This window comes from Salmo salar, chromosome 09 (genome assembly GCF_965601325.2).
Source record: "Salmo salar chromosome 09, fSalSal1, whole genome shotgun sequence".
In the NCBI taxonomy this organism is placed as follows: Eukaryota; Metazoa; Chordata; class Actinopteri; order Salmoniformes; family Salmonidae; genus Salmo; species Salmo salar.
In genome coordinates, this window is record NC_138299.1 from 1,167,853 (window position 1) to 1,194,432 (window position 26,580).

A 26,580-nucleotide genomic window follows, 5' to 3' on the forward strand; every position below is an offset into this window, starting at 1 on the left:
TTTTCGGCATGATCGGAGTCATCGTTTTTAGGGACAAAATAGAAATCAGCAATTTTTGGTGAAAATGGTTTTAAAATGTTTTTTTTAGGCCTGTCCATAATGTCGATAGTTCGGCATGACCGGGGTCACTGTTTTTGTGTCACGAAAATGAAGAAAAAAAAATCAGCAATTTTTGGTGAAAATGGTTTTTTAATAACATTTTAGGCCTGTCCAGAATGTCGCTTTTTCGGCATGATCGGAGTCATCGTTTTTAGGGACAAAATAGAAATCTGCAATTTTTTGTGAAAATGGTTTTAAAATGTTTTTTTAGGCCTGTCCAGAATGTCGATAGTTCGGCATGACCAGGGTCACTGTTTTTGTGTCACGAAAATGAAAAAAAAATATCTGCAATTTTTTGTGAAAATGGTTCTAAAATTTTTTTTTTAGGCCTGTCCAGAATGTCGCTTTTTCGGCATGATCGGAGTCATCGTTTTTAGGGACAAAATAGAAATCAGCAATTTTTGGTGAAAATGGTTTTAAAATGTTTTTTTTCAGGCCTGTCCAGAATGTCGCTAGTTCGGCATAACCGGGGTCACTGTTTTTGTGTCACGAAAATGAAGAAAAAAAAATCAGCAATTTTTGGTGAAAATGGTTTTAAAAATTTTTTTTAGACCTGTCCAGAATGTCGCTTTTTCGGCATGATCGGAGTCATCGTTTTTAGGGACAAAATAGAAATCTGCAATTTTTGGTGAAAATGGTTTTAAAATGTTTTTTTTAGGCCTGTCCAGAATGTCGATAGTTTGGCATGACCGGGGTCACTGTTTTTGTGTCACGAAAATGAGAAAAAAATATCTGCAATTTTTTGTGAAAATGGTTCTACATTTTTTTTAGGCCTGTCCAGAATGTCGCTTTTTCGGCATGATCGGAGTCATCGTTTTTAGGGACAAAATAGAAATCTGCAATTTTTGGTGAAAATGGTTTTACAATGTTTTTTTAGGCATGTCCAGAATGTCGATAGTTCGGCATGACTGGGGTCACTGTTTTTGTGTCAAAAAATGAAAAAAAGAATTCTGAGCTTTTTTTTTTAAAATGGTTCTAAAATGCTTTTTTTTTAGGCCTGTCCAAAATGTCGCTAGTTCGGCATGATCAGAGTATTCGTTTTTGGTGACAAAAATAGAAATCTACAATTTTTTGTGAAAATGGTTTTAAAATGTTTTTTTTTTAGGCCTGTCCAGAATGTCGCTAGTTCGGCATAACCGGGGTCACTGTTTTTGTGTCACGAAAATGAAGAAAAAAAAATCAGCAATTTTTGGTGAAAATGGTTTTAAAAATTTTTTTTAGACCTGTCCAGAATGTCGCTTTTTCGGCATGATCGGAGTCATCGTTTTTAGGGACAAAATAGAAATCTGCAATTTTTGGTGAAAATGGTTTTAAAATGTTTTTTTTAGGCCTGTCCAGAATGTCGATAGTTTGGCATGACCGGGGTCACTGTTTTTGTGTCACGAAAATGAGAAAAAAATATCTGCAATTTTTTGTGAAAATGGTTCTACATTTTTTTTTTAGGCCTGTCCAGAATGTCGCTTTTTCGGCATGATCGGAGTCATCGTTTTTAGGGACAAAATAGAAATCTGCAATTTTTTGTGAAAATGGTTTTACAATGTTTTTTTAGGCATGTCCAGAATGTCGATTGTTCGGCATGACCGGGGTCACTGTTTTTGTGTCAAAAAATGAAAAAAAGAATTCTGAGCTTTTTTTTTGAAAATGGTTCTAAAATGCTTTTTTTTTAGGCCTGTCCAAAATGTCGCTAGTTCGGCATGATCGGAGTCATCGTTTTTGGTGACAAAAATAGAAATCTACAATTTTTTGTGAAAATGGTTTTAAAATGTTTTTTTTAGGCCTGTCCGGAATGTCGATAGTTCGGTATGACCGGGGTCACTGTTTTTGTGTCAAAAAATGAAGAAAAAAAAATCAGCCATTTTTGGTGAAAATGGTTTTTAAATTTTTTTTTAGGCCTGTCCAGAATGTCGCTTTTTCGGCATGATCGGAGTCATCGTTTTTAGGGACAAAATAGAAATCTGCAATTTTTGGTGAAAATGGTTTTAAAATGTTTTTTTTTAGGCCTGTCCAGAATGTCGATAGTTACTGTTTTTGTGTCAAAAAATGAAAAAAAAAAATTCTTAGCTTTTTTTTTGAAAATGGTTCTAAAATGTTTTTTTTAGGCCTGTCCAAAATGTCGCTAGTTCGGCATGACCGGGGTCACTGTTTTTGTGTCACGAAAATGAAAAAAAAAAATCTGCCATTTTTTGTGAAAATGGTTTTACATTTTTTTTTTAGGCCTGTCCAGAATGTCGCTTTTTCAGCATGATCGGAGTCATCGTTTTTAGGGACAAAATAGAAATCTGCAATTTTTTGTGAAAATGGTTTTAAAATGTTTTTTTAGGCCTGTCAAGAATGTCGATAGTTCGGCATGACCGGGGTCACTGTTTTTGTGTCACGAAAATGAAAAAAAATATCTGCAATTTTTTGTGAAAATGGATTTAAAATGTTTTTTTTAGGCCTGTCCAGAATGTCGCTAGTTCGGCATGACCGGAGTCACTGTTTTTGTGTCACGAAAATGAAAAAAAAAAATCAGCAATTTTTGGTGAAAATGGTTTTAAAAATTTTTTTTAGGCCTGTCCAGAATGTCGCTTTTTCGGAATGATCGGAGTCATCGTTTTTAGGGACAAAATAGAAATCTGCAATTTTTTGTGAAAATGGTTTTAAAATGTTTTTTAGGCCTGTCCAGAATGTCGATAGTTCGGCATGACCGGGGTCACTGTTTTTGTGTTACAAAAATGAGAAAAAAATATCTGCAATTTTTTGTGAAAATGGTTCCAAAATTTTTTTGGGGGCCTGTCCAGAATGTTGCTTTTTCGGCATGATCGGAGTCATCGTTTTTAGGGACAAAATAGAAATCTGCAATTTTTTGTGAAAATGTTTTTAAAATGTTTTTTTTAGGCCTGTCCAGAATGTCGATAGTTCAGTATGACCGGGGTCACTGTTTTTGTGTCAAAAAATGAAGAAAAACAAATCAGCCATTTTTGGTGAAAATGGTTTTTACATTTTTTTTTAGGCCTGTCCAGAATGTCGCTTTTTTTTAGGCCTGTCCAGAATGTCGCTTTTTCGGCATGATCGGAGTCATCGTTTTTAGGGACAAAATAGAAATCTGCAATTTTTTGTGAAAATGGTTTTAAAATGTTTTTTAGGCCTGTCCAGCATGTCGATAGTTCGGCATGACCGGGGTCACTGTTTTTGTGTCACGAAAATTAGAAAAAAAAATCTGCAATTTTTTGTGAAAAAGGTTAAAAAAAAAAATTTTAGGCCTGTCCAGAATGTCGCTTTTTCGGCATGATCGGAGTCAACGTTTTTAGGGACAAAATAGAAATCTGCAATTTTTGGTGAAAATGGTTTTAAAATGTTTTTTTTTAGGCCTGTCCATAATGTCGATAGTTCGGCATGACCGGGGTCACTGTTTTTGTGTCAAACAATGAAAAAAATAATTCTGAGCTTTTTTTTTGAAAATGGTTCTAAAATGTGTTTTTTTTGGCCTGTCCAAAATGTCGCTAGTTCGGCATGATCGGAGTCATTGTTTTTGGTGACAAAAATAGAAATCTACAATTTTTTGTGAAAATGGTTCTAAAATGTTTTTTTTAGGCCTGTCCAAAATGTCGCTAGTTCGGCATGACCGGGGTCACTGTTTTTGTGTCACGAAAATGAAAAAAAAAAATCTGCCATTTTTTGTGAAAAAGGTAAAAAAAAAAAAATTTAGGCCTGTCCAGAATGTCGCTTTTTCGGCATGATCGGAGTCAACGTTTTTAGGGACAAAATAGAAATCTGCAATTTTTGGTGAAAATGGTTTTAAAATGTCTTTTTTTAGGCCTGTCCAGAATGTCGATAGTTCGGCATGACCGGGGTCACTGTTTTTGTGTCAAACAATGAAAAAAATAATTCTGAGCTTTTTTTTTGAAAATGGTTCTAAAATGTGTTTTTTTTGGCCTGTCCAAAATGTCGCTAGTTCGGCATGATCGGAGTCATTGTTTTTGGTGACAAAAATAGAAATCTACAATTTTTTGTGAAAATGGTTCTAAAATGTTTTTTTTAGGCCTGTCCAAAATGTCGCTAGTTCGGCATGACCGGGGTCACTGTTTTTGTGTCACGAAAATGAAAAAAAAAAATCTGCCATTTTTTGTGAAAATGGTTTTACATTTTTTTTTTAGACCTGTCCAGAATGTCGCTTTTTCGGCATGATCGGAGTCATCGTTTTTAGGGACAAAATAGAAATCTGCAATTTTTTGTGAAAATGGTTTTAAAATGTTTTTTTAGGCCTGTCAAGAATGTCGATAGTTCGGCATGACTGGGGTCACTGTTTTTGTGTCACGAAAATGAAAAAAAAAAATCAGCAATTTTTGGTGAAAATGGTTTAAAAACATTTTTTTAGGCCTGTCCAGAATGTCGCTTTTTCGGCATGATCGGAGTCATCGTTTTTAGGGACAAAATAGAAATCTGCAATTTTTTGTGAAAATGGTTTTAAAATGTTTTTTTAGGCCTGTCAAGAATGTCGATAGTTCGGCATGACCGGGGTCACTGTTTTTGTGTCACGAAAATGAAAAAAAAATATCTGCAATTTTTTGTGAAAATGGATTTAAAATGTTTTTTTTTAGGCCTGTCCAGAATGTCGCTAGTTGGCATGACCGGGGTCACTGTTTTTGTGTCACGAAAATGAAAAAAAAAATCAGCAATTTTTGGTGAAAATGGTTTTAAAAATTTTTTTTAGGCCTGTCCAGAATGTCGCTTTTTCGGAATGATCGGAGTCATCGTTTTTAGGGACAAAATAGAAATCTGCAATTTTTGGTGAAAATGGTTTTAAAATGTTTTTTTTAGGCCTGTCCAGAATGTCGATAGTTCGGCATGACCGGGGTCACTGTTTTTGTGTCAAAAAATGAAAAAAAGAATTCTGAGCTTTTTTTTTGAAAATGGTTCTAAAATGCTTTTTTTTTAGGCCTGTCCAAAATGTCGCTAGTTCGGCATGATCGGAGTCATCATTTTTGGTGACAAAAATAGAAATCTACAATTTTTTGTGAAAATGGTTTTAAAATGTTTTTTTTAGGCCTGTCCAGAATGTCGCTAGTTCGGCATGACCGGGGTCACTGTTTTTGTGTCACGAAAATGAAGAAAAAAAAATCAGCAATTTTTGGTGAAAATGTTTTTTTTTTTTAAATTTAGGCCTGTCCAGAATGTCGCTTTTTCGGCATGATCGGAGTCATCGTTTTTAGGGACAAAATAGAAATCTGCAATTTTTTGTGAAAATGGTTTTAAAATGTTTTTTTAGGCCTGTCCAGAATGTCGATAGTTCGGCATGACAATGGTCACTGTTTTTGTGTCACGAAAATTAGAAAAAAATATCTGCAATTTTTTGTGAAAATGGTTCTAAATTTTTTTTTTAGGCCTGTCCAGAATGTCGCTTTTTCGGCATGATCGGAGTCATCGTTTTTAGGGACAAAATAGAAATCTGCAATTTTTTGTGAAAATGGTTTTAAAATGTTTTTTTAGGCCTGTCCAGAATGTCGATAGTTTGGCATGACAATGGTCACTGTTTTTGTGTCACGAAAATTAGAAAAAAATATCTGCAATTTTTTGTGAAAATGGTTCTAAATTTTTTTTTTAGGCCTGTCCAGAATGTCGCTTTTTCGGCATGATCGGAGTCATCGTTTTTAGGGACAAAATAGAAATCTGCAATTTTTTGTGAAAATGGTTTTAAAATGTTTTTTTTAGGCCTGTCCAGAATGTCGATAGTTCAGTATGACCGGGGTCACTGTTTTTGTGTCAAAAAATGAAGGAAAAAAAATCAGCCATTTTTGGTGAAAATGGTTTTTAAATTTTTTTTTAGGCCTGTCCAGAATGTCGCTTTTTCGGCATGATCGGAGTCATCGTTTTTAGGGACAAAATAGAAATCTGCAATTTTTTGTGAAAATGGTTTTAAAATGTTTTTTAGGCCTGTCCAGAATGTCGCTAGTTCGGCATGACCGGGGTCACTGTTTTTGTGTCACGAAAATTAGAAAAAAATATCTGCAATTTTTTGTGAAAATGGTTCTAAATTTTTTTTTTAGGCCTGTCCAGAATGTCGCTTTTTCGGCATGATCGGAGTCATCGTTTTTAGGGACAAAATAGAAATCTGCAATTTTTTGTGAAAATGGTTTTAAAATGTTTTTTTTAGGCCTGTCCAGAATGTCGATAGTTCAGTATGACCGGGGTCACTGTTTTTGTGTCAAAAAATGAAGGAAAAAAAATCAGCCATTTTTGGTGAAAATGGTTTTTAAATTTTTTTTTAGGCCTGTCCAGAATGTCGCTTTTTCGGCATGATCGGAGTCATCGTTTTTAGGGACAAAATAGAAATCTGCAATTTTTTGTGAAAATGGTTTTAAAATGTTTTTTAGGCCTGTCCAGAATGTCGCTAGTTCGGCATGACCGGGGTCACTGTTTTTGTGTCACGAAAATGAAAAAAAAAAATCTGCCATTTTTTGTGAAAATGGTTTTACATTTTTTTTTTAGGCCTGTCCAGAATGTCGCTTTTTCGGCATGATCGGAGTCATCGTTTTTAGGGACAAAATAGAAATCTGCAATTTTTTGTGAAAATGGTTTTAAAATGTTTTTTTAGGCCTGTCAAGAATGTCGATAGTTCGGCATGACCGGGGTCACTGTTTTTGTGTCACGAAAATGAAAAAAAATATCTGCAATTTTTTGTGAAAATGGATTTAAAATGTGTTTTTTAGGCCTGTCCAGAATGTCGCTAGTTCGGCATGATCGGAGTCATCATTTTTGGTGACAAAAATAGAAATCTACAATTTTTTGTGAAAATGGTTTTAAAAATGTTTTTTTTAGGCCTGTCCAGAATGTCGCTAGTTCGGCATGACCGGGGTCACTGTTTTTGTGTCACGAAAATGAAGAAAAAAAAATCAGCAATTTTTGGTGAAAATTGTATTTTTTTTTAAATTTAGGCCTGTCCAGAATGTCGCTTTTTCGGCATGATCGGAGTCATCGTTTTTAGGGACAAAATAGAAATCTGCAATTTTTTGTGAAAATGGTTTTAAAATGTTTTTTTAGGCCTGTCCAGAATGTCGATAGTTCGGCATGACAATGGTTACTGTTTTTGTGTCACGAAAATTAGAAAAAAATATCTGCAATTTTTTGTGAAAATGGTTCTACATTTTTTTTTTTGGCCTGTCCAGAATGTCGCTTTTTCGGCATTCGTTTTTAGGGACAAAATAGAAATCTGCAATTTTTTGTGAAAATGGTTTTAAAATGTTTTTTTTAGGCCTGTCCAGAATGTCGATAGTTCGGCATGATCGGAGTCATTGTTTTTGGTGACAAAAATAGAAATCTACAATTTTTTGTGAAAATGGTTTTAACATGTTTTTTTAGGCCTGTCCAGAATGTCGCTAGTTCGGCATGACCGGGGTCACTGTTTTTGTGTCACGAAAATGAAAAAAAAATATCTGCAATTTTTTGTGAAAATGGTTACCTCTTGGGGCTAGGTGGGACGCTAGCGTGCCACCCGTGGTGCACTCCATCAACAGCAGGTGCATTTCAAGAGCGGCAAATTTGAATCCAAATAAATGTCAAAATTCAAATTTTTCAAAAATACAACTATTTTACACCATTTGAAAGATAAACATCTCCTTAATCTAACCACGTTTTACGATTTCAAAAAGGTTTTACGGCGAAAGCATAAATTTAGAGTATGTTAGGACAGTACATTTACAAGAGTTGTGTGTAATGTTTTGTCAAGTCAAAGACAGGGTCACCAAAACCATAAAACCAGCTATAATGATGCACTAACCTTTTACAATCTCCATCAGATGACACTCCTAGGACATTATGTTAGACAATGCATGCATTTTTAGTTCTATCAAGTTCATATTTATATCCAAAAACAGCGTTTTACTATGGCATTGATGTTGAGGAAATCGTTTCCCTCCAATAACCGGCAGTCAAGTCAGCGTCACAAATTAAATAATTAAAATTAGAAAACATTGGTAAAATATTATATTGTCATTTAAAGAATTATAGATTTACATCTCTTGAACGCAATCAACTTGCCAGATTTAAAAATAACCTTACTGGGAAATCACACTTTGCAATAATCTGAGCACTGCGCCCAGAAAAATACGCGTTGCGATACAGACTAGACGTCATGTTGGGGAGATCTAAAATCGAAAATACTATGTAAATAATCCATTACCTTTGATTCTCTTCATCAGATGTCACTTCCAGGTATCACAGGTCCATAACGAATGTAGTTTTGTTCAAAAAAGCTCATCATTTATGTCCAAAAATCTCCGTCTCGTTAGCACATGATGTAAGCCAGCCGGACTTCTCGTCATGAACGAGGGGAAAAAATATATTTCCGTTCGTTCAAACATGTCAAACGTTGTATAGCATAAATCATTAGGGCCTTTTTTAACCAGAACATGAATAATATTCAAGGTGGACGAATGCATACTCTTTTATAACGTATTGGAACGAGGGTACCCAACATGAACTCGCGCGCCAGGTGTCTAATGGGACATCATCGTTCCATGGCTCTTGTTCGGTCAGATCTCCCTCCAGAAGACTCAAAACACTTTGTAAAGGCTGGTGACATCTAGTGGAAGCAATAGGAAGTGGCAAAATATTCCTCAGCCCCTGTGTTTTTCAATGGGATAGGTTTAAAGTCAATACAACACATCAGGTATCCACTTCCTGTCAGAAAATGTCTCAGGGTTTTGCCTGCCAAATGAGTTCTGTTATACTCACAGACACCATTCAAACAGTTTTAGAAACTTTAGAATGTTTTCTATCCATATATAATAAGTATATGCATATTCTAGTTACTGGGTAGGATTAGTAACCAGATTAAATCGGGTAAAAAAAATTTATCCAGACGTGCAAATGCTGCCCCCTAGCCCCAACAGGTTAAAAAAAATGTTTTAGGCCTGTCCAGAATGTCGCTTTTTCGGCATGATCGGAGTCATCGTTTTTAGGGACAAAATAGAAATCTGCAATTTTTTGTGAAAATGGTTTTAAAATGTTTTTTTAGGCCTGTCCAGAATGTCGATAGTTCGGCATGACCGGGGTCACTGTTTTTGTGTCAAAAAATGAAGAAAAAAAAATCAGCCATTTTTGGTGAAAATGGTTTAAAAAAATTTTTTTAGGCCTGTCCAGAATGTCGCTTTTTCGGCATGATCGGAGTCATCGTTTTTAGGGACAAAATAGAAATCTGCAATTTTTTGTGAAAATGGTTTTAAAATGTTTTTTATGCCTGTCCAGAATGTCGCTAGTTCGGCATGACCGGGGTCACTGTTTTTGTGTCACGAAAATAAAAATAAAAAATCTGCCATTTTTTGTGAAAATGGTTTTACATTTTTTTTTTAGGCCTGTCCAGAATGTCGCTTTTTCGGCATGATCGGAGTCATCGTTTTTAGGGACAAAATAGAAATCTGCAATTTTTTGTGAAAATGGTTTTAAAATGTTTTTTTAGGCCTGTCAAGAATGTCGATAGTTCGGCATGACCGGGGTCACTGTTTTTGTGTCACGAAAATGAAAAAAAATATCTGCAATTTTTTGTGAAAATGGTTTTAAAATGTTTTTTTTAGGCCTGTCCAGAATGTCGATAGTTCGGCATGATCGGAGTCATTGTTTTTGGTGACAAAAATAGAAATCTACAATTTTTTGTGAAAATGGTTTTAACATGTTTTTTTTAGGCCTGTCCAGAATGTCGCTTTTTCGGCATGATCGGAGTCATCGTTTTTAGGGACAAAATAGAAATCTGCAATTTTTTGTGAAAATGGTTTTAAAATGTTTTTTTTAGGCCTGTCCAGAATGTCGATAGTTCGGCATGATCGGAGTCATTGTTTTTGGTGACAAAAATAGAAATCTACAATTTTTTGTGAAAATGGTTTTAACATGTTTTTTTAGGCCTGTCCAGAATGTCGCTAGTTCGGCATGACCGGGGTCACTGTTTTTGTGTCACGAAAATGAAAAAAAAATATCTGCAATTTTTTGTGAAAATGGTTACCTCTTGGGGCTAGGTGGGACGCTAGCGTGCCACCCGTGGTGCACTCCATCAACAGCAGGTGCATTTCAAGAGCGGCAAATTTGAATCCAAATAAATGTCAAAATTCAAATTTTTCAAAAATACAACTATTTTACACCATTTGAAAGATAAACATCTCCTTAATCTAACCACGTTTTACGATTTCAAAAAGGTTTTACGGCGAAAGCATAAATTTAGAGTATGTTAGGACAGTACATTTACAAGAGTTGTGTGTAATGTTTTGTCAAGTCAAAGACAGGGTCACCAAAACCATAAAACCAGCTATAATGATGCACTAACCTTTTACAATCTCCATCAGATGACACTCCTAGGACATTATGTTAGACAATGCATGCATTTTTAGTTCTATCAAGTTCATATTTATATCCAAAAACAGCGTTTTACTATGGCATTGATGTTGAGGAAATCGTTTCCCTCCAATAACCGGCAGTCAAGTCAGCGTCACAAATTAAATAATTAAAATTAGAAAACATTGGTAAAATATTATATTGTCATTTAAAGAATTATAGATTTACATCTCTTGAACGCAATCAACTTGCCAGATTTAAAAATAACCTTACTGGGAAATCACACTTTGCAATAATCTGAGCACTGCGCCCAGAAAAATACGCGTTGCGATACAGACTAGACGTCATGTTGGGGAGATCTAAAATCGAAAATACTATGTAAATAATCCATTACCTTTGATTCTCTTCATCAGATGTCACTTCCAGGTATCCCAGGTCCATAACGAATGTAGTTTTGTTCAAAAAAGCTCATCATTTATGTCCAAAAATCTCCGTCTCGTTAGCACATGATGTAAGCCAGCCGGACTTCTCGTCATGAACGAGGGGAAAAAATATATTTCCGTTCGTTCAAACATGTCAAACGTTGTATAGCATAAATCATTAGGGCCTTTTTTAACCAGAACATGAATAATATTCAAGGTGGACGAATGCATACTCTTTTATAACGTATTGGAACGAGGGTACCCAACATGAACTCGCGCGCCAGGTGTCTAATGGGACATCATCGTTCCATGGCTCTTGTTCGGTCAGATCTCCCTCCAGAAGACTCAAAACACTTTGTAAAGGCTGGTGACATCTAGTGGAAGCAATAGGAAGTGCAAAAATATTCCTAAGCCCCTGTGTTTTTCAATGGGATAGGTTTAAAGTCAATACAACACATCAGGTATCCACTTCCTGTCAGAAAATGTCTCAGGGTTTTGCCTGCCAAATGAGTTCTGTTATACTCACAGACACCATTCAAACAGTTTTAGAAACTTTAGAATGTTTTCTATCCATATATAATAAGTATATGCATATTCTAGTTACTGGGTAGGATTAGTAACCAGATTAAATCGGGTAAAAAAAATTTATCCAGACGTGCAAATGCTGCCCCCTAGCCCCAACAGGTTAAAAAAAAAATTTTAGGCCTGTCCAGAATGTCGCTTTTTCGGCATGATCGGAGTCATCGTTTTTAGGGACAAAATAGAAATCTGCAATTTTTTGTGAAAATGGTTTTAAAATGTTTTTTTAGGCCTGTCCAGAATGTCGATAGTTCGGCATGACCGGGGTCACTGTTTTTGTGTCAAAAAATGAAGAAAAAAAAATCTGCCATTTTTGGTGAAAATGGTTTTTAAATTTTTTTTTAGGCCTGTCCAGAATGTCGCTTTTTCGGCATGATCGGAGTCATCGTTTTTAGGGACAAAATAGAAATCTGCAATTTTTTGTGAAAATGGTTTTAAAATGTTTTTTAGGCCTGTCCAGAATGTCGCTAGTTCGGCATGACCGGGGTCACTGTTTTTGTGTCACGAAAATAAAAATAAAAAATCTGCCATTTTTTGTGAAAATGGTTTTACATTTTTTTTTTAGGCCTGTCCAGAATGTCGCTTTTTCGGCATGATCGGAGTCATCGTTTTTAGGGACAAAATAGAAATCTGCAATTTTTTGTGAAAATGGTTTTAAAATGTTTTTTTAGGCCTGTCAAGAATGTCGATAGTTCGGCATGACCGGGGTCACTGTTTTTGTGTCACGAAAATGAAAAAAAATATCTGCAATTTTTTGTGAAAATGGATTTAAAATGTTTTTTTTAGGCCTGTCCAGAATGTCGCTAGTTCGGCATGATCGGAGTCATCATTTTTGGTGACAAAAATAGAAATCTACAATTTTTTGTGAAAATGGTTTTAAAATGTTTTTTTTTAGGCCTGTCCAGAATGTCGCTACTTCGGCATGACCGGGGTCACTGTTTTTGTGTCACGAAAATGAAGAAAAAAAAATCAGCAATTTTTGGTGAAAATGGTTTTTAAAAAAAAATTTAGGCCTGTCCAGAATGTCGCTTTTTCGGCATGATCGGAGTCATCGTTTTTAGGGACAAAATAGAAATCTGCAATTTTTTGTGAAAATGGTTTTAAAATGTTTTTTTAGGCCTGTCCAGAATGTCGATAGTTCGGCATGACAATGGTCACTGTTTTTGTGTCACGAAAATTAGAAAAAAATATCTGCAATTTTTTGTGAAAATGGTTACCTCTTGGGGCTAGGTGGGACGCTAGCGTGCCACCCGTGGTGCACTCCATCAACAGCAGGTGCATTTCAAGAGCGGCAAATTTGAATCCAAATAAATGTCAAAATTCAAATTTTTCAAAAATACAACTATTTTACACCATTTGAAAGATAAACATCTCCTTAATCTAACCACGTTTTACGATTTCAAAAAGGTTTTACGGCGAAAGCATAAATTTAGAGTATGTTAGGACAGTACATTTACAAGAGTTGTGTGTAATGTTTTGTCAAGTCAAAGACAGGGTCACCAAAACCATAAAACCAGCTATAATGATGCACTAACCTTTTACAATCTCCATCAGATGACACTCCTAGGACATTATGTTAGACAATGCATGCATTTTTAGTTCTATCAAGTTCATATTTATATCCAAAAACAGCGTTTTACTATGGCATTGATGTTGAGGAAATCGTTTCCCTCCAATAACCGGCAGTCAAGTCAGCGTCACAAATTAAATAATTAAAATTAGAAAACATTGGTAAAATATTATATTGTCATTTAAAGAATTATAGATTTACATCTCTTGAACGCAATCAACTTGCCAGATTTAAAAATAACCTTACTGGGAAATCACACTTTGCAATAATCTGAGCACTGCGCCCAGAAAAATACGCGTTGCGATACAGACTAGACGTCATGTTGGGGAGATCTAAAATCGAAAATACTATGTAAATAATCCATTACCTTTGATTCTCTTCATCAGATGTCACTTCCAGGTATCCCAGGTCCATAACGAATGTAGTTTTGTTCAAAAAAGCTCATCATTTATGTCCAAAAATCTCCGTCTCGTTAGCACATGATGTAAGCCAGCCGGACTTCTCGTCATGAACGAGGGGAAAAAATATATTTCCGTTCGTTCAAACATGTCAAACGTTGTATAGCATAAATCATTAGGGCCTTTTTTAACCAGAACATGAATAATATTCAAGGTGGACGAATGCATACTCTTTTATAACGTATTGGAACGAGGGTACCCAACATGAACTCGCGCGCCAGGTGTCTAATGGGACATCATCGTTCCATGGCTCTTGTTCGGTCAGATCTCCCTCCAGAAGACTCAAAACACTTTGTAAAGGCTGGTGACATCTAGTGGAAGCAATAGGAAGTGCAAAAATATTCCTAAGCCCCTGTGTTTTTCAATGGGATAGGTTTAAAGTCAATACAACACATCAGGTATCCACTTCCTGTCAGAAAATGTCTCAGGGTTTTGCCTGCCAAATGAGTTCTGTTATACTCACAGACACCATTCAAACAGTTTTAGAAACTTTAGAATGTTTTCTATCCATATATAATAAGTATATGCATATTCTAGTTACTGGGTAGGATTAGTAACCAGATTAAATCGGGTAAAAAAAATGTATCCAGACGTGCAAATGCTGCCCCCTAGCCCCAACAGGTTAAAAAAATTTTTTTAGGCCTGTCCAGAATGTCGCTTTTTCGGCATGATCGGAGTCATCGTTTTTAGGGACAAAATAGAAATCTGCAATTTTTTGTGAAAATGGTTTTAAAATGGTTTTTTAGGCCTGTCCAGAATGTCGATAGTTCGGCATGACCGGGGTCACTGTTTTTGTGTCAAAAAATGAAGAAAAAAAAATCAGCCATTTTTGGTGAAAATGGTTTTTAAATTTTTTTTTAGGCCTGTCCAGAATGTCGCTTTTTCGGCATGATCGGAGTCATCGTTTTTAGGGACAAAATAGAAATCTGCAATTTTTTGTGAAAATGGTTTTAAAATGTTTTTTAGGCCTGTCCAGAATGTCGCTAGTTCGGCATGACCGGGGTCACTGTTTTTGTGTCACGAAAATAAAAATAAAAAATCTGCCATTTTTTGTGAAAATGGTTTTACATTTTTTTTTTAGGCCTGTCCAGAATGTCGCTTTTTCGGCATGATCGGAGTCATCGTTTTTAGGGACAAAATAGAAATCTGCAATTTTTTGTGAAAATGGTTTTAAAATGTTTTTTTAGGCCTGTCAAGAATGTCGATAGTTCGGCATGACCGGGGTCACTGTTTTTGTGTCACGAAAATGAAAAAAAATATCTGCAATTTTTTGTGAAAATGGATTTAAAATGTTTTTTTTAGGCCTGTCCAGAATGTCGCTAGTTCGGCATGATCGGAGTCATCATTTTTGGTGACAAAAATAGAAATCTACAATTTTTTGTGAAAATGGTTTTAAAATGTTTTTTTTTAGGCCTGTCCAGAATGTCGCTACTTCGGCATGACCGGGGTCACTGTTTTTGTGTCACGAAAATGAAGAAAAAAAAATCAGCAATTTTTGGTGAAAATGGTTTTTAAAAAAAAATTTAGGCCTGTCCAGAATGTCGCTTTTTCGGCATGATCGGAGTCATCGTTTTTAGGGACAAAATAGAAATCTGCAATTTTTTGTGAAAATGGTTTTAAAATGTTTTTTTAGGCCTGTCCAGAATGTCGATAGTTCGGCATGACAATGGTCACTGTTTTTGTGTCACGAAAATTAGAAAAAAATATCTGCAATTTTTTGTGAAAATGGTTCTAAATTTTTTTTTTAGGCCTGTCCAGAATGTCGCTTTTTCGGCATGATCGGAGTCATCGTTTTTAGGGACAAAATAGAAATCTGCAATTTTTTGTGAAAATGGTTTTAAAATGTTTTTTTAGGCCTGTCAAGAATGTCGATAGTTCGGCATGACCGGGTCACTGTTTTTGTGTCACGAAAATGAAAAAAAATATCTGCAATTTTTTGTGAAAATGGTTTTAAAATGTTTTTTTTAGGCCTGTCCAGAATGTCGATAGTTCGGCATGATCGGAGTCATTGTTTTTGGTGACAAAAATAGAAATCTACAATTTTTTGTGAAAATGGTTTTAACATGTTTTTTTAGGCCTGTCCAGAATGTCGCTTTTTCGGCATGATCGGAGTCATCGTTTTTAGGGACAAAATAGAAATCTGCAATTTTTTGTGAAAATGGTTTTAAAATGTTTTTTTTAGGCCTGTCCAGAATGTCGATAGTTCGGCATGATCGGAGTCATTGTTTTTGGTGACAAAAATAGAAATCTACAATTTTTTGTGAAAATGGTTTTAACATGTTTTTTTAGGCCTGTCCAGAATGTCGCTTTTTCGGCATGATCGGAGTCATCGTTTTTAGGGACAAAATAGAAATCTGCAATTTTTTGTGAAAATGGTTTTAAAATGTTTTTTTTAGGCCTGTCCAGAATGTCGATAGTTCGGCATGATCGGAGTCATTGTTTTTGGTGACAAAAATAGAAATCTACAATTTTTTGTGAAAATGGTTTTAACATGTTTTTTTATGCCTGTCCAGAATGTCGCTAGTTCGGCATGACCGGGGTCACTGTTTTTGTGTCACGAAAATGAAAAAAAAATATCTGCAATTTTTTGTGAAAATGGTTACCTCGTGGGGCTAGGTGGGACGCTAGCGTGCCACCCGTGGTGCACTCCATCAACAGCAGGTGCATTTCAAGAGCGGCAAATTTGAATCCAAATAAATGTCAAAATTCAAATTTTTCAAAAATACAACTATTTTACACCATTTGAAAGATAAACATCTCCTTAATCTAACCACGTTTTACGATTTCAAAAAGGTTTTACGGCGAAAGCATAAATTTAGAGTATGTTAGGACAGTACATTTACAAGAGTTGTGTGTAATGTTTTGTCAAGTCAAAGACAGGGTCACCAAAACCATAAAACCAGCTATAATGATGCACTAACCTTTTACAATCTCCATCAGATGACACTCCTAGGACATTATGTTAGACAATGCATGCATTTTTAGTTCTATCAAGTTCATATTTATATCCAAAAACAGCGTTTTACTATGGCATTGATGTTGAGGAAATCGTTTCCCTCCAATAACCGGCAGTCAAGTCAGCGTCACAAATTAAATAATTAAAATTAGAAAACATTGGTAAAATATTATATTGTCATTTAAAGAATTATAGATTTACATCTCTTGAACGCAATCAACTTGCCAGATTTAAAAATAACCTTACTGGGAAATCACACTTTGCAATAATCTGAGCACTGCGCCCAGAAAAATACGCGTTGCGATACAGACTAGACGTCATGTTGGGGAGATCTAAAATCGAAAATACTATGTAAATAATCCATTACCTTTGATTCTCTTCATCAGATGTCACTTCCAGGTATCCCAGGTCCATAACGAATGTAGTTTTGTTCAAAAAAGCTCATCATTTATGTCCAAAAATCTCCGTCTCGTTAGCACATGATGTAAGCCAGCCGGACTTCTCGTCATGAACGAGGGGAAAAAATATATTTCCGTTCGTTCAAACATGTCAAACGTTGTATAGCATAAATCATTAGGGCCTTTTTTAACCAGAACATGAATAATATTCAAGGTGGACGAATGCATACTCTTTTATAACGTATTGGAACGAGGGTACCCAACATGAACTCGCGCGCCAGGTGTCTAATGGGACATCATCGTTCCATGGCTCTTGTTCGGTCAGATCTCCCTCCAGAAGACTCAAAACACTTTGTAAAGGCTGGTGACATCTAGTGGAAGCAATAGGAAGTGCAAAAATATTCCTAAGCCCCTGTGTTTTTCAATGGGATAGGTTTAAAGTCAATACAACACATCAGGTATCCACTTCCTGTCAGAAAATGTCTCAGGGTTTTGCCTGCCAAATGAGTTCTGTTATACTCACAGACACCATTCAAACAGTTTTAGAAACTTTAGAATGTTTTCTATCCATATATAATAAGTATATGCATATTCTAGTTACTGGGTAGGATTAGTAACCAGATTAAATCGGGTAAAAAAAATGTATCCAGACGTGCAAATGCTGCCCCCTAGCCCCAACAGGTTAAAAAAATTTTTTTAGGCCTGTCCAGAATGTCGCTTTTTCGGCATGATCGGAGTCATCGTTTTTAGGGACAAAATAGAAATCTGCAATTTTTTGTGAAAATGGTTTTAAAATGGTTTTTTAGGCCTGTCCAGAATGTCGATAGTTCGGCATGACCGGGGTCACTGTTTTTGTGTCAAAAAATGAAGAAAAAAAAATCAGCCATTTTTGGTGAAAATGGTTTTTAAATTTTTTTTTAGGCCTGTCCAGAATGTCGCTTTTTCGGCATGATCGGAGTCATCGTTTTTAGGGACAAAATAGAAATCTGCAATTTTTTGTGAAAATGGTTTTAAAATGTTTTTTAGGCCTGTCCAGAATGTCGCTAGTTCGGCATGACCGGGGTCACTGTTTTTGTGTCACGAAAATAAAAATAAAAAATCTGCCATTTTTTGTGAAAATGGTTTTACATTTTTTTTTTAGGCCTGTCCAGAATGTCGCTTTTTCGGCATGATCGGAGTCATCGTTTTTAGGGACAAAATAGAAATCTGCAATTTTTTGTGAAAATGGTTTTAAAATGTTTTTTTAGGCCTGTCAAGAATGTCGATAGTTCGGCATGACCGGGGTCACTGTTTTTGTGTCACGAAAATGAAAAAAAATATCTGCAATTTTTTGTGAAAATGGATTTAAAATGTTTTTTTTAGGCCTGTCCAGAATGTCGCTAGTTCGGCATGATCGGAGTCATCATTTTTGGTGACAAAAATAGAAATCTACAATTTTTTGTGAAAATGGTTTTAAAATGTTTTTTTTTAGGCCTGTCCAGAATGTCGCTACTTCGGCATGACCGGGGTCACTGTTTTTGTGTCACGAAAATGAAGAAAAAAAAATCAGCAATTTTTGGTGAAAATGGTTTTTAAAAAAAAATTTAGGCCTGTCCAGAATGTCGCTTTTTCGGCATGATCGGAGTCATCGTTTTTAGGGACAAAATAGAAATCTGCAATTTTTTGTGAAAATGGTTTTAAAATGTTTTTTTAGGCCTGTCCAGAATGTCGATAGTTCGGCATGACAATGGTCACTGTTTTTGTGTCACGAAAATTAGAAAAAAATATCTGCAATTTTTTGTGAAAATGGTTCTAAATTTTTTTTTTAGGCCTGTCCAGAATGTCGCTTTTTCGGCATGATCGGAGTCATCGTTTTTAGGGACAAAATAGAAATCTGCAATTTTTTGTGAAAATGGTTTTAAAATGTTTTTTTAGGCCTGTCAAGAATGTCGATAGTTCGGCATGACCGGGTCACTGTTTTTGTGTCACGAAAATGAAAAAAAATATCTGCAATTTTTTGTGAAAATGGTTTTAAAATGTTTTTTTTAGGCCTGTCCAGAATGTCGATAGTTCGGCATGATCGGAGTCATTGTTTTTGGTGACAAAAATAGAAATCTACAATTTTTTGTGAAAATGGTTTTAACATGTTTTTTTAGGCCTGTCCAGAATGTCGCTTTTTCGGCATGATCGGAGTCATCGTTTTTAGGGACAAAATAGAAATCTGCAATTTTTTGTGAAAATGGTTTTAAAATGTTTTTTTTAGGCCTGTCCAGAATGTCGATAGTTCGGCATGATCGGAGTCATTGTTTTTGGTGACAAAAATAGAAATCTACAATTTTTTGTGAAAATGGTTTTAACATGTTTTTTTAGGCCTGTCCAGAATGTCGCTTTTTCGGCATGATCGGAGTCATCGTTTTTAGGGACAAAATAGAAATCTGCAATTTTTTGTGAAAATGGTTTTAAAATGTTTTTTTTAGGCCTGTCCAGAATGTCGATAGTTCGGCATGATCGGAGTCATTGTTTTTGGTGACAAAAATAGAAATCTAAAATTTTTTGTGAAAATGGTTTTAACATGTTTTTTTATGCCTGTCCAGAATGTCGCTAGTTCGGCATGACCGGGGTCACTGTTTTTGTGTCACGAAAATGAAAAAAAAATATCTGCAATTTTTTGTGAAAATGGTTACCTCGTGGGGCTAGGTGGGACGCTAGCGTGCCACCCGTGGTGCACTCCATCAACAGCAGGTGCATTTCAAGAGCGGCAAATTTGAATCCAAATAAATGTCAAAATTCAAATTTTTCAAAAATACAACTATTTTACACCATTTGAAAGATAAACATCTCCTTAATCTAACCACGTTTTACGATTTCAAAAAGGTTTTACGGCGAAAGCATAAATTTAGAGTATGTTAGGACAGTACATTTACAAGAGTTGTGTGTAATGTTTTGTCAAGTCAAAGACAGGGTCACCAAAACCATAAAACCAGCTATAATGATGCACTAACCTTTTACAATCTCCATCAGATGACACTCCTAGGACATTATGTTAGACAATGCATGCATTTTTAGTTCTATCAAGTTCATATTTATATCCAAAAACAGCGTTTTACTATGGCATTGATGTTGAGGAAATCGTTTCCCTCCAATAACCGGCAGTCAAGTCAGCGTCACAAATTAAATAATTAAAATTAGAAAACATTGGTAAAATATTATATTGTCATTTAAAGAATTATAGATTTACATCTCTTGAACGCAATCAACTTGCCAGATTTAAAAATAACCTTACTGGGAAATCACACTTTGCAATAATCTGAGCACTGCGCCCAGAAAAATACGCGTTGCGATACAGACTAGACGTCATGTTGGGGAGATCTAAAATCGAAAATACTATGTAAATAATCCATTACCTTTGATTCTCTTCATCAGATGTCACTTCCAGGTATCCCAGGTCCATAACGAATGTAGTTTTGTTCAAAAAAGCTCATCATTTATGTCCAAAAATCTCTGTCTCGTTAGCACATGATGTAAGCCAGCCGGACTTCTCGTCATGAACGAGGGGAAAAAATATATTTCCGTTCGTTCAAACATGTCAAACGTTGTATAGCATAAATCATTAGGGCCTTTTTTAACCAGAACATGAATAATATTCAAGGTGGACGAATGCATACTCTTTTATAACGTATTGGAACGAGGGTACCCAACATGAACTCGCGCGCCAGGTGTCTAATGGGACATCATCGTTCCATGGCTCTTGTTCGGTCAGATCTCCCTCCAGAAGACTCAAAACACTTTGTAAAGGCTGGTGACATCTAGTGGAAGCAATAGGAAGTGCAAAAATATTCCTAAGCCCCTGTGTTTTTCAATGGGATAGGTTTAAAGTAAATACAACACATCAGGTATCCACTTCCTGTCAGAAAATGTCTCAGGGTTTTGCCTGCCAAATGAGTTCTGTTATACTCACAGACACCATTCAAACAGTTTTAGAAACTTTAGAATGTTTTCTATCCATATATAATACGTATATGCATATTCTAGTTACTGGGTAGGATTAGTAACCAGATTAAATCGGGTAAAAAAAATTTATCCAGACGTGCAAATGCTGCCCCCTAGCCCCAACAGGTTAAAAAAAATGTTTTAGGCCTGTCCAGAATGTCGCTTTTTCGGCATGATCGGAGTCATCGTTTTTAGGGACAAAATAGAAATCTGCAATTTTTTGTGAAAATGGTTTTAAAATGTTTTTTTTAGGCCTGTCCAGAATGTCGATAGTTCGGCATGATCGGAGTCATTGTTTTTGGTGACAAAAATAGAAATCTACAATTTTTTGTGAAAATGGTTTTAACATGTTTTTTTAGGCCTGTCCAGAATGTCGCTTTTTCGGCATGATCGGAGTCATCGTTTTTAGGGACAAAATAGAAATCTGCAATTTTTTGTGAAAATGGTTTTAAAATGTTTTTTTTAGGCCTGTCCAGAATGTCGATAGTTCGGCATGATCGGAGTCATTGTTTTTGGTGACAAAAATAGAAATCTACAATTTTTTGTGAAAATGGTTTTAACATGTTTTTTTAGGCCTGTCCAGAATGTCGCTTTTTCGGCATGATCGGAGTCATCGTTTTTAGGGACAAAATAGAAATCTGCAATTTTTTGTGAAAATGGTTTTAAAATGTTTTTTTTAGGCCTGTCCAGAATGTCGATAGTTCGGCATGATCGGAGTCATTGTTTTTGGTGACAAAAATAGAAATCTAAAATTTTTTGTGAAAATGGTTTTAACATGTTTTTTTATGCCTGTCCAGAATGTCGCTAGTTCGGCATGACCGGGGTCACTGTTTTTGTGTCACGAAAATGAAAAAAAAATATCTGCAATTTTTTGTGAAAATGGTTACCTCGTGGGGCTAGGTGGGACGCTAGCGTGCCACCCGTGGTGCACTCCATCAACAGCAGGTGCATTTCAAGAGCGGCAAATTTGAATCCAAATAAATGTCAAAATTCAAATTTTTCAAAAATACAACTATTTTACACCATTTGAAAGATAAACATCTCCTTAATCTAACCACGTTTTACGATTTCAAAAAGGTTTTACGGCGAAAGCATAAATTTAGAGTATGTTAGGACAGTACATTTACAAGAGTTGTGTGTAATGTTTTGTCAAGTCAAAGACAGGGTCACCAAAACCATAAAACCAGCTATAATGATGCACTAACCTTTTACAATCTCCATCAGATGACACTCCTAGGACATTATGTTAGACAATGCATGCATTTTTAGTTCTATCAAGTTCATATTTATATCCAAAAACAGCGTTTTACTATGGCATTGATGTTGAGGAAATCGTTTCCCTCCAATAACCGGCAGTCAAGTCAGCGTCACAAATTAAATAATTAAAATTAGAAAACATTGGTAAAATATTATATTGTCATTTAAAGAATTATAGATTTACATCTCTTGAACGCAATCAACTTGCCAGATTTAAAAATAACCTTACTGGGAAATCACACTTTGCAATAATCTGAGCACTGCGCCCAGAAAAATACGCGTTGCGATACAGACTAGACGTCATGTTGGGGAGATCTAAAATCGAAAATACTATGTAAATAATCCATTACCTTTGATTCTCTTCATCAGATGTCACTTCCAGGTATCCCAGGTCCATAACGAATGTAGTTTTGTTCAAAAAAGCTCATCATTTATGTCCAAAAATCTCTGTCTCGTTAGCACATGATGTAAGCCAGCCGGACTTCTCGTCATGAACGAGGGGAAAAAATATATTTCCGTTCGTTCAAACATGTCAAACGTTGTATAGCATAAATCATTAGGGCCTTTTTTAACCAGAACATGAATAATATTCAAGGTGGACGAATGCATACTCTTTTATAACGTATTGGAACGAGGGTACCCAACATGAACTCGCGCGCCAGGTGTCTAATGGGACATCATCGTTCCATGGCTCTTGTTCGGTCAGATCTCCCTCCAGAAGACTCAAAACACTTTGTAAAGGCTGGTGACATCTAGTGGAAGCAATAGGAAGTGCAAAAATATTCCTAAGCCCCTGTGTTTTTCAATGGGATAGGTTTAAAGTAAATACAACACATCAGGTATCCACTTCCTGTCAGAAAATGTCTCAGGGTTTTGCCTGCCAAATGAGTTCTGTTATACTCACAGACACCATTCAAACAGTTTTAGAAACTTTAGAATGTTTTCTATCCATATATAATACGTATATGCATATTCTAGTTACTGGGTAGGATTAGTAACCAGATTAAATCGGGTAAAAAAAATTTATCCAGACGTGCAAATGCTGCCCCCTAGCCCCAACAGGTTAAAAAAAATGTTTTAGGCCTGTCCAGAATGTCGCTTTTTCGGCATGATCGGAGTCATCGTTTTTAGGGACAAAATAGAAATCTGCAATTTTTTGTGAAAATGGTTTTAAAATGTTTTTTTAGGCCTGTCCAGAATGTCGATAGTTCGGCATGACCGGGGTCACTGTTTTTGTGTCAAAAAATGAAGAAAAAAAAATCAGCCATTTTTGGTGAAAATGGTTTTAAAAATTTTTTTTAGGCCTGTCCAGAATGTCGCTTTTTCGGCATGATCGGAGTCATCGTTTTTAGCGACAAAATAGAAATCTGCAATTTTTTGTGAAAATGGTTTTAAAATGTTTTTTAGGCCTGTCCAGAATGTCGCTAGTTCGGCATGACCGGGGTCACTGTTTTTGTGTCACGAAAATAAAAATAAAAAATCTGCCATTTTTTGTGAAAATGGTTTTACATTTTTTTTTTAGGCCTGTCCAGAATGTCGCTTTTTCGGCATGATCGGAGTCATCGTTTTTAGGGACAAAATAGAAATCTGCAATTTTTTGTGAAAATGGTTTTAAAATGTTTTTTTAGGCCTGTCAAGAATGTCGATAGTTCGGCATGACCGGGGTCACTGTTTTTGTGTCACGAAAATGAAAAAAAATATCTGCAATTTTTTGTGAAAATGGTTTTAAAATGTTTTTTTTAGGCCTGTCCAGAATGTCGATAGTTCGGCATGATCGGAGTCATTGTTTTTGGTGACAAAAATAGAAATCTACAATTTTTTGTGAAAATGGTTTTAACATGTTTTTTTAGGCCTGTCCAGAATGTCGCTTTTTCGGCATGATCGGAGTCATCGTTTTTAGGGACAAAATAGAAATCTGCAATTTTTTGTGAAAATGGTTTTAAAATGTTTTTTTTAGGCCTGTCCAGAATGTCGATAGTTCGGCATGATCGGAGTCATTGTTTTTGGTGACAAAAATAGAAATCTACAATTTTTTGTGAAAATGGTTTTAACATGTTTTTTTATGCCTGTCCAGAATGTCGCTAGTTCGGCATGACCGGGGTCACTGTTTTTGTGTCACGAAAATGAAAAAAAAATATCTGCAATTTTTTGTGAAAATGGTTACCTCGTGGGGCTAGGTGGGACGCTAGCGTGCCACCCGTGGTGCACTCCATCAACAGCAGGTGCATTTCAAGAGCGGCAAATTTGAATCCAAATAAATGTCAAAATTCAAATTTTTCAAAAATACAACTATTTTACACCATTTGAAAGATAAACATCTCCTTAATCTAACCACGTTTTACGATTTCAAAAAGGTTTTACGGCGAAAGCATAAATTTAGAGTATGTTAGGACAGTACATTTACAAGAGTTGTGTGTAATGTTTTGTCAAGTCAAAGACAGGGTCACCAAAACCATAAAACCAGCTATAATGATGCACTAACCTTTTACAATCTCCATCAGATGACACTCCTAGGACATTATGTTAGACAATGCATGCATTTTTAGTTCTATCAAGTTCATATTTATATCCAAAAACAGCGTTTTACTATGGCATTGATGTTGAGGAAATCGTTTCCCTCCAATAACCGGCAGTCAAGTCAGCGTCACAAATTAAATAATTAAAATTAGAAAACATTGGTAAAATATTATATTGTCATTTAAAGAATTATAGATTTACATCTCTTGAACGCAATCAACTTGCCAGATTTAAAAATAACCTTACTGGGAAATCACACTTTGCAATAATCTGAGCACTGCGCCCAGAAAAATACGCGTTGCGATACAGACTAGACGTCATGTTGGGGAGATCTAAAATCGAAAATACTATGTAAATAATCCATTACCTTTGATTCTCTTCATCAGATGTCACTTCCAGGTATCCCAGGTCCATAACGAATGTAGTTTTGTTCAAAAAAGCTCATCATTTATGTCCAAAAATCTCTGTCTCGTTAGCACATGATGTAAGCCAGCCGGACTTCTCGTCATGAACGAGGGGAAAAAATATATTTCCGTTCGTTCAAACATGTCAAACGTTGTATAGCATAAATCATTAGGGCCTTTTTTAACCAGAACATGAATAATATTCAAGGTGGACGAATGCATACTCTTTTATAACGTATTGGAACGAGGGTACCCAACATGAACTCGCGCGCCAGGTGTCTAATGGGACATCATCGTTCCATGGCTCTTGTTCGGTCAGATCTCCCTCCAGAAGACTCAAAACACTTTGTAAAGGCTGGTGACATCTAGTGGAAGCAATAGGAAGTGCAAAAATATTCCTAAGCCCCTGTGTTTTTCAATGGGATAGGTTTAAAGTAAATACAACACATCAGGTATCCACTTCCTGTCAGAAAATGTCTCAGGGTTTTGCCTGCCAAATGAGTTCTGTTATACTCACAGACACCATTCAAACAGTTTTAGAAACTTTAGAATGTTTTCTATCCATATATAATACGTATATGCATATTCTAGTTACTGGGTAGGATTAGTAACCAGATTAAATCGGGTAAAAAAATTTTATCCAGACGTGCAAATGCTGCCCCCTAGCCCCAACAGGTTAAAAAAATTGTTTTAGGCCTGTCCAGAATGTCGCTTTTTCGGCATGATCGGAGTCATCGTTTTTAGGGACAAAATAGAAATCTGCAATTTTTAGTGAAAATGGTTTTAAAATGTTTTTTTAGGCCTGTCCAGAATGTCGATAGTTCGGCATGACCGGGGTCACTGTTTTTGTGTCAAAAAATGAAGAAAAAAAAATCAGCCATTTTTGGTGAAAATGGTTTTAAAAAATTTTTTTAGGCCTGTCCAGAATGTCGCTTTTTCGGCATGATCGGAGTCATCGTTTTTAGCGACAAAATAGAAATCTGCAATTTTTTGTGAAAATGGTTTTAAAATGTTTTTTAGGCCTGTCCAGAATGTCGCTAGTTCGGCATGACCGGGGTCACTGTTTTTGTGTCACGAAAATAAAAATAAAAAATCTGCCATTTTTTGTGAAAATGGTTTTACATTTTTTTTTTAGGCCTGTCCAGAATGTCGCTTTTTCGGCATGATCGGAGTCATCGTTTTTAGGGACAAAATAGAAATCTGCAATTTTTTGTGAAAATGGTTTTAAAATGTTTTTTTAGGCCTGTCAAGAATGTCGATAGTTCGGCATGACCGGGGTCACTGTTTTTGTGTCACGAAAATGAAAAAAAATATCTGCAATTTTTTGTGAAAATGGTTTTAAAATGTTTTTTTTAGGCCTGTCCAGAATGTCGATAGTTCGGCATGATCGGAGTCATTGTTTTTGGTGACAAAAATAGAAATCTACAATTTTTTGTGAAAATGGTTTTAACATGTTTTTTTTAGGCCTGTCCAGAATGTCGCTTTTTCGGCATGATCGGAGTCATCGTTTTTAGGGACAAAATAGAAATCTGCAATTTTTTGTGAAAATGGTTTTAAAATGTTTTTTTTAGGCCTGTCCAGAATGTCGATAGTTCGGCATGATCGGAGTCATTGTTTTTGGTGACAAAAATAGAAATCTACAATTTTTTGTG